Here is a 9,915-nt window from a genome sequence, read left to right as displayed (position 1 = left end):
GACTACACTAAATACTGACCTGGAGAGTACAATAAATATTGACCTGGAGAGTACAATAAATACTGACGTGGAGTGTACAATAAATACTGACCTTGAGAGGACAGTAAATACTGACCTGGACAGCACAATAAACACTGACCTGGAGAGTACAATAAATACAAACCTGGAGAGTACAATAAATACTGACCTGGAGAGGGTAATAAATACTGACCTGGACAGTGCAATAAATACTGACCTGGAGAGGGTAATAAATACTGACCTCGAGAGTGCAATAAATACTAACCTGGAGAGCACAATAAATACTGATCTGGAGAGTACAATAAATACTGACCTGGAGAGGGTAATAAATTCTGACCTGGAGAGTACAATCAATACTGACCTGGAGAGTACAATACATAGTGACCTGGAAGAGTACAATAAATACTGACCTGGCGTGAAGAATAAATAATGACCTGGAGAGTACAATAAATACTAACCTGGAGAGTACAATAAATACTGACCTGTCGAGTACAATAAATACTGACCTGCAGAGGGCAATAAATACTGACCTGGAGAGACAATAAATAAGGACCTGGAGAGTACAATTAATACTGACCTGGAGAACAATAAAGACGGACCTGGAGAGTGCAATAAATACTGACCTGGACAATACAATACATTCTGATCTGGAGAGGGTAATAAATACAGACATGGAGAGTTCAATAAATGCTGACCTGGAGAGGACAATAAATACGGACCTGGACAGTACAATAAACACTGAGCTGGAGAGTATGATAAATACTGACCTGGAGAGTACAATAAATACTGACCTGGAGAGTACAATAAATACTAACGTGGAGTGTACAATAAATAATGACCTGGAGAGTACAATAAATACTAACGTGGTGAGTACAATAAATACTGACCTGTCGAGTACCATAAAGACTGACCTGGAGAGGGTAATAAATACTGACCTGGAGAATACAATAAATACTAACCTGGAGATCACAATAAATACTGACCTGGAGAGTACAATAAACACTGACCTGGAGAGGGTAAAAAATACTTACCTGGAGAGTACAATAAATACTGACCTGCAGAGTACAATAAATAGTGACCTGGAGAGTACAATAAATACTGACCTGGAGAGGGTAATAAATACTGATCTGGAAAGGGTAATGAATACAGACATGGAGAGTACAATAAATACTGACCTGGAGAGGACAATAAATACTGACCTGGACAGTACAATAAACACTGAGCTGGAGAGTATAATAAATACTGACCTGGTGAGTACAATAAATACGGACCTGGAGAGTACAATAAATACTGATCTGGCGTGAAGAATAAATAATGACCTGGAGAGTACAATAAATACTAACATGGAGAGTACAATAAATACTGACCTGTCGAGTACAATAAATACTGACCTGCAGAGGAAAATAAATACTGACCTGGTGAGTACAATAAATACGGACCTGGAGAGTACAATAAATAGTGACCTGGAAGAGTACAATAAATACTGACCTGGCGTGAAGAATAAATAATGACCTGGAGAGTACAATAAATACTAACATGGAGAGTACAATAAATACTGACCTGTCGAGTAAAATAAATACTGACCTGCAGAGGGCAATAAATACTGACCTGGAGAGTACAATATATAAGGACCTGGAGAGTACAATTAATACTGACTGGAGAACAATAAAGATGGACCTGGAGAGTGCAATAAATACTGACCTGGACAGTACAATACATTCTGACCTGGAGAGGGTAATAAATACAGAGATGGAGAGTTCAATAAATGCTGACCTGGAGAGGACAATAAATACGGACCTGGACAGTACAATAAACACTGAGCTGGAGAGTATGATAAATACTGACCTGGAGAGTACAATAAATACTGACCTGGAGAGTACAATAAGTACTGATCTGGAGTGTACAATAAATAATGACCTGGAGAGTAGAATAAAAATTAACGTGGAGTGTACAATAAATAATGACCTGGAGAGTACAATAAATACTAACGTGGAGAGTACAATAAATACTGACCTGTCGAGTACCATAAATACTGACCTGGAGAGGGCACTAAATACTGACCTGGAGAGTACAATAAATGCTGACCTGGAGAGGACAATAAATACGGACCTGGACAGTACAATAAACACTGAGCTGGAGTGTATGATAAATACTGACCTGGAGAGTACAATATATACTGACCTGGAGAGTACAATAAATACTGACCTGGAGTGTACAATAAATAATGACCTGGAGAGTACAATAAATACTAACGTGGAGAGTACACTAAATACTGACCTGTCGAGTACCATAAATACTGACCTGGAGAGGGCAATAAATACTGACCTGAAGAGTACAATAGATACGGACCTGGAGAGTGCAATAAATACTGACCTGGAGAATACAATTAATATTGACCTGGAGAGTACAATAAATACTGACCTGGAGTGTACAATAAACAGTGACCTGGAGAGTACAATAAATACAAACCTGGAGAGTACAATAAATACTGACCTGGAGAGGGTAATAAATACTGACCTGGAGAGTGCAATAAATACTGACCTGGAGAGTACAATAAATACTGACCTGGAGAGCGCAATAAATACTGACCTGCAGAGTACAATAAAGACTGACCTGGAGAGGGTAATAAATACTGACCTGGAGAATACAATAAATACTAACCTGGAGAACACAATAAATACTGACCTGGAGAGTACAATAAACACTGACCTGGAGAGGCTAATAAATACTTACCTGGAGAGTACAATAAATACTGACCTGCAGAGTACAATAAATAGTGACCTGGAGAGTACAATAAATACTGACCTGGAGAGGGTAATAAATACTGATCTGGAAAGGGTAATGAATACAGACATGGAGAGTACAATAAATACTGACCTGGAGAGGACAATAAATACTGACCTGGACAGTACAATAAACACTGAGCTGGAGAGTATAATAAATACTGACCTGGTGAGTACAATAAATACGGACCTGGAGAGTACAATAAATACTGATCTGGCGTGAAGAATAAATAATGACCTGGAGAGTACAATAAATACTAACATGGAGAGTACAATAAATACTGACCTGTCGAGTACAATAAATATTGACCTGCAGAGGAAAATAAATACTGACCTGGTGAGTACAATAAATACGAACCTGGAGAGTAAATAAATACTGACCTGGAGAACAATAAAGACGGACGTGGAGATTGCAATAAATACTGACCTGGACAGCACCATACATACTGACCTGGAGAGGGTAATAAATACAGACATGGAGAGTACAATAAATGCTGACCTGGAGAGGACAATAAATACGGACCTGGACAGTACAATAAAAACTGAGCTGGAGAGTATGATAAATACTGACCTGGAGAGTACAATAAATACTGATCTGTAGAGTACAATAAATACTGACCTGGAGTGTACAATAAATAATGACCTGGAGAGTACAATAAATTCTAACGTGGAGAGTACAATAAATACTGACCTGTCGAGTACCATAAATACTGACCTGGAGAGGGCAATAAATAATGACCTGGAGAGTACAATAAATGCTGACCTGGGGAGGACAATAAATACGGACCTGGACAGTACAATAAACACTGAGCTGGAGAGTATGAAAAATACTGACCTGGAGAGTACAATAAATACTGACCTGGAGAGTACAATAAATACTGACCTGGAGTGTACAATAAATAATGACCTGGAGAGTACAATAAATACTAACGTGGAGATTACAATAAATACTGACCTGTCGAGTACCATAAATACTGACCTGGAGAGGGCAATAAATACTGACCTGGAGAGTACAATAGATACGGACCTGGAGAGTGCAATAAATACTGACCTGGAGAGTACAATAAATACTGACCGTGAGACTACAATAAATACTGACCTGGAGAGGACAGTAAATACTGGCCTGGACAGTACAATAAGCACTGACCTGGAGAGTACAATAAATACTGACCTGGAGAGGGCAATAAATACTGACCTGGAGAGTACAATAAATGCTGACCTGGGGAGGACAATAAATACGGACCTGGACAGTACAATAAACACTGAGCTGGAGTGTATGATAAATACTGACCTGGAGAGTACAATATATACTGACCTGGAGAGTACAATAAATACTGACCTGGAGTGTACAATAAATAATGACCTGGAGAGTACAATAAATACTAACGTGGAGAGTACAATAAATACTGACCTGTCGAGTACCATAAATACTGACCTGGAGAGGGCAATAAATACTGACCTGAAGAGTACAATAGATACGGACCTGGAGAGTGCAATAAATACTGACCTGGAGAATACAATTAATATTGACCTGGAGAGTACAATAAATACTGACCTGGAGTGTACAATAAACAGTGACCTGGAGAGTACAATAAATACAAACCTGGAGAGTACAATAAATACTGACCTGGAGAGGGTAATAAATACTGACCTGCAGAGTGCAATAAATACTGACCTGGAGAGTACAATAAATACTGACCTGGAGAGCACAATAAATACTGACCTGCAGAGTACAATAAAGACTGACCTGGAGAGGGTAATAAATACTGACCTGGAGAATACAATAAATACTAACCTGGAGAACACAATAAATACTGACCTGGAGAGTACAATAAACACTGACCTGGAGAGGCTAATAAATACTTACCTGGAGAGTACAATAAATACTGACCTGCAGAGTACAATAAATAGTGACCTGGAGAGTACAATAAATACTGACCTGGAGAGGGTAATAAATACTGATCTGGAAAGGGTAATGAATACAGACATGGAGAGTACAATAAATACTGACCTGGAGATGACAATAAATACTGACCTGGACAGTACAATAAACACTGAGCTGGAGAGTATAATAAATACTGACCTGGTGAGTACAATAAATACGGACCTGGAGAGTACAATAAATACTGATCTGGCGTGAAGAATAAATAATGACCTGGAGAGTACAATAAATACTAACATGGAGAGTACAATAAATACTGACCTGTCGAGTACAATAAATACTGACCTGCAGAGGAAAATAAATACTGACCTGGTGAGTACAATAAATACGAACCTGGAGAGTAAATAAATACTGACCTGGAGAACAATAAAGACGGACCTGGAGATTGCAATAAATACTGACCTGGACAGCACCATACACACTGACCTGGAGAGGGTAATAAATACAGACATGGAGAGTACAATAAATGCTGACCTGGAGAGGACAATAAATACGGACCTGGACAGTACAATAAAAACTGAGATGGAGAGTATGATAAATACTGACCTGGAGAGTACAATAAATACTGATCTGTAGAGTACAATAAATACTGACCTGGAGTGTACAATAAATAATGACCTGGAGAGTACAATAAATTCTAACGTGGAGAGTACAATAAATACTGACCTGTCGAGTACCATAAATACTGACCTGGAGAGGGCAATAAATACTGACCTGGAGAGTACAATAAATGCTGACCTGGGGAGGACAATAAATACGGACCTGGACAGTACAATAAACACTGAGCTGGAGAGTATGAAAAATACTGACCTGGAGAGTACAATAAATACTGACCTGGAGAGTACAATAAATACTGACCTGGAGTGTACAATAAACACTGAGCTGGAGAGTATGAAAAATACTGACCTGGAGAGTACAATAAATACTAACGTGGAGATTACAATAAATACTGACCTGTCGAGTACCATAAATACTGACCTGGAGAGGGCAATAAATACTGACCTGGAGAGTACAATAAATACGGACCTGGAGAGTGCAATAAATACTGACCTGGAGAGTACAATAAATACTGACCGTGAGACTACAATAAATACTGACCTGGAGAGGACAGTAAATACTGGCCTGGACAGTACAATAAGCACTGACCTGGAGAGTACAATAAATACTGACCTGGAGAGCACAATATATACTGACCTGCAGAGTACAATAAAGACTGACCTGGAGAGGGTAATAAATACTGACCTGGAGAATACAATAAATACTAACCTGGAGAGCACAATAAATACTGACCTGGAGAGTACAATAAATACTGACCTGGAGAGGGTAATAAATATTTACCTGGAGAGTACAATAAATACTGACCTGCAGAGTACAATAAATAGTGACCTGGAGAGTACAATAAATACTGACCTGGAGAGTGTCATAAATACTGACCTGTAGAGTGCAGTAAATACTGACCTGGAGAGCACAATAAATACAGACCTGGAGAGTACAATAAATACTGACCTGACGAGTATAATAAAAACTGACCTGGAGGGAACAATAAAAAGTGACCTCGTGAGCGTAATAAATACTTACCTGTACAGTACAATAAATGCTGACCTGGAGAGGGTAATAAATACTGATCTGGAAAGGGTAATGAATACAGACATGGAGAGTACAATAAATACTGACCTGGAGAGGACAATAAATACTGACCTGGACAGTACAATAAACACTGAGCTGGAGAGTATAATAAACACTGACCTGGTGAGTACAATAAATACGGACCTGGAGAGTACAATAAATATTGATCTAGCGTGAAGAATAAATAATGTCCTGGAGAGTACTATAAATACTAACATGGAGAGTACAATAAATACTGACCTGTCGAGTACAATAAATACTGACCTGCAGAGGACAATAAATACTGACCTGGTGAGTACAATAAATACGGACCTGGAGTGTACAATAAATACTGACCTGGAGAACAATAAACACGTACCTGGAGATTGCAATAAATACTGACCTGGACAGCACCATACATACTGACCAGGAGAGGGTAATAAATACAGACATGGAGAGTACAAAAAAGCTGACCTGGAGAGAACAATAAATACAGACCTGGACAGTACAATAAACACTGAGCTGGAGAGTATGATAAATATTGACCTGGAGAGTACAAAAAATACTGATCTGGAGAGTACAATAAATACTGACCTGGAGTGTACAATAAATAATGAGCTGGAGAGTACAATAAATACGAACGTGGAGAGTAAAATAAATACTGACCTGTCGAGTACCATAAATACTGACCTGGAGAGGGCAATAAATACTGACCTTGAGAGTACAATAAATGCTGACCTGGAGAGGACAATAAATACGGACCTGGACAGTACAATAAACACTGAGCTGGAGAGTATGAAAAACACTGACCTGGAGAGTACAATAAATACTGACCTGGAGAGTACAATAAATAATGTCCTGGAGTGTACAATAAATAATGACCTGGAGAGTACAATAAATACTAACGTGGAGATTACAATAAATACTGACCTGTCGAGTACCATAAATACTGACCTGGAGAGGGCAATAAATACTGACCTGGAGAGTACAATAGATACGGACCTGGAGAGTGCAATAAATACTGAACTGGAGAGTACAATAAATACTGACCGTGAGACTACAATAAATACTGACCTGGAGAGGACAGTAAATACTGACCTGGACAGTACAATAAACACTGACCTGGAGAGTACAATAAATACAAACCTGGAGAGCACAATAAATACTGACCTGGAGAGGGTAATAAATACTGACCTGGAGAGTGCAATAAATACTGACCTGGAGAGTACAATAAATACTGACCTGGAGAGCACAATAAATACTGACCTGGAGAGTACAATAAAGACTGACCTGGAGAGGGTAATAAATACTGACCTGGAGAGTACAATAAATACTAACAAGGAGAGCACAATATATACTGACCTGGAGAGTACAATAAATACTGACGTGGAGAGGGTAATAAATACTGACCTGAAAAGTACAATAAATACTGACCTGGAGAGTACAATAAATAGTGACCTGGAGAGTACAATAAACACTGACCTGGAGAGTGTAATAAATACTGACCTGGAGAGTATAATAAATACTGACCTGACGATTACAATAAATACTGACCTGGAGGGAACAATAAAAAGTGACCTGGAGAGTGTAATAAATGCTGACCTGGAGAGGACAATAAATACGGACCTGGACAGTACAATAAACACTGAGCTGGAGAGTATGATAAATACTGACCTGGAGAGTACAATAAATACTAACCAGGAGAGCACAATATATACTGACCTGGAGCGTACAATAAATACTGACCTGGAGAGGGTAATAAATACTGACCTGGAGAGTACAATAAATACTGACCTGGAGAGTACAATAAATAGTGACCTGGTGAGTACAATAAACACTCACCTGGAGAGGGTAATAAATACTGATCTGGAAAGGGTAATGAATACAGACATGGAGAGTACAATAAATACTGACCTGTCGAGTACAATAAATACTGACCTGCAGAGGGCAATAAATACTGACCTGGAGAGTAAAATAAATACGGACCTGGAGAGTACAATAAATACTGACCTGGACAGTACAATACATACTGACCTGGAGAGGGTAATAAATACAGACATGGAGAGTACAATAAATGCTGACCTGGAGAGGACAATAAATACGGACCTGGACAGTACAATAAACACTGAGCTGGAGAGTATGATAAATACTGAACTGGAGTGTACAATAAATAATAAACTGGAGATTACAATAAATACTAACGTGGAGAGTACAATAAATACTGACCTGTCGAGTACCATAAATACTGACCTGGAGAGGGCAATAAATACTGACCTGGAGAGTACAATAAATGCTGACCTGGAGAGGACAGTAAATACGGACCTCGACAGTACAATAAACACTGAGCTGGAGAGTATGATAAATACTGACCTGGAGAGTACAATAAATACTGACCTGGAGAGTACAATATATACTGACCTGGAGTGTACAATAAATGCTGACCTGGAGAGTACAATAAATACAAACGTGGAGAGTACTATAAATACTGACCAGTCGAGTAACATAAATACTGACCCGGAGAGGGCAATCCATACTGACCTGGAGAGTACAATAGATACGGACCTGGAGAGTGCAATAAATACTGACCTGGAGAGTACAATAAATACTGACCGTGAGACTACAATAAATACTGACCTGGAGAGTACAATAAATATTGACCTGGAGAGTACAATAAATACTGACCTGGAGTGTACAATAAATACTGACCTGGAGAGGACAGTAAATACTGACCTGGACAGTACAATAAACACTGACCTGGAGAGTACAATAAATACAAACCTGGAGAGTACAATAAATACCGACCATGAGGGTAATAAATACTGACCTGGAGAGTGCAATAAATACTACCCTGGAGAGCACAATAAATAATGAACTGGAGAGTACAATAAATACTGACCTGGAGAGTACAATAAATACTGGCCTGTCGAGTACAATAAATACCGACCTGTGGAGGGCAATAAATACTGACCTGGAGAGGGCAATAAATACTGACCTGGACAGTACAATAAACTCTGACCTGGAGAGTACAAGAAATACTCACCTGGACAGTACAATAAGTGCTGACCTGGAGAGGGTAATAAATACTGATCTGGAAAGGGTAATGAATACAGAAATGGAGAGTACAATAAATACTGACCTGGAGAGGACAATAAATACTGACCTGGACAGTACAATAAACACTGAGCTGGAGAGTATAATAAATACCGACCTGTAGAGGGCAATAAATACTGACCTGGAGAGTACAATAAATACGGACCTGGAGAGTACAATAAATAATGACCTGGAGAACAATAAAGACGGACCTGGAGAGTGCAATAAATACTGACGTGGAGAGTAAAATATATGCTGACCGGGAGACTACAATAAATACTGACCAGGAGAGTACAATAAACGCTGACCTGGAGAGTAAAATAAATACTGACATTGAGTGTACAATAAATACTGATCTGGAGAGCACAATAAATACTGACCTGGAGAGTACAATAAATACTGACCTGGAGAGCACAATAAATACTGTCCTGGAGTGTACAATAAATACTGACCTGGAGAGTACCATAAATACTGACC

This window comes from Pristiophorus japonicus, unplaced genomic scaffold (genome assembly GCF_044704955.1).
Source record: "Pristiophorus japonicus isolate sPriJap1 unplaced genomic scaffold, sPriJap1.hap1 HAP1_SCAFFOLD_82, whole genome shotgun sequence".
NCBI classification, from domain to species: Eukaryota; Metazoa; Chordata; class Chondrichthyes; family Pristiophoridae; genus Pristiophorus; species Pristiophorus japonicus.
The sequence above is the reverse complement of the archived record's forward strand: the minus strand, read 5'-3'. Positions refer to the sequence as shown.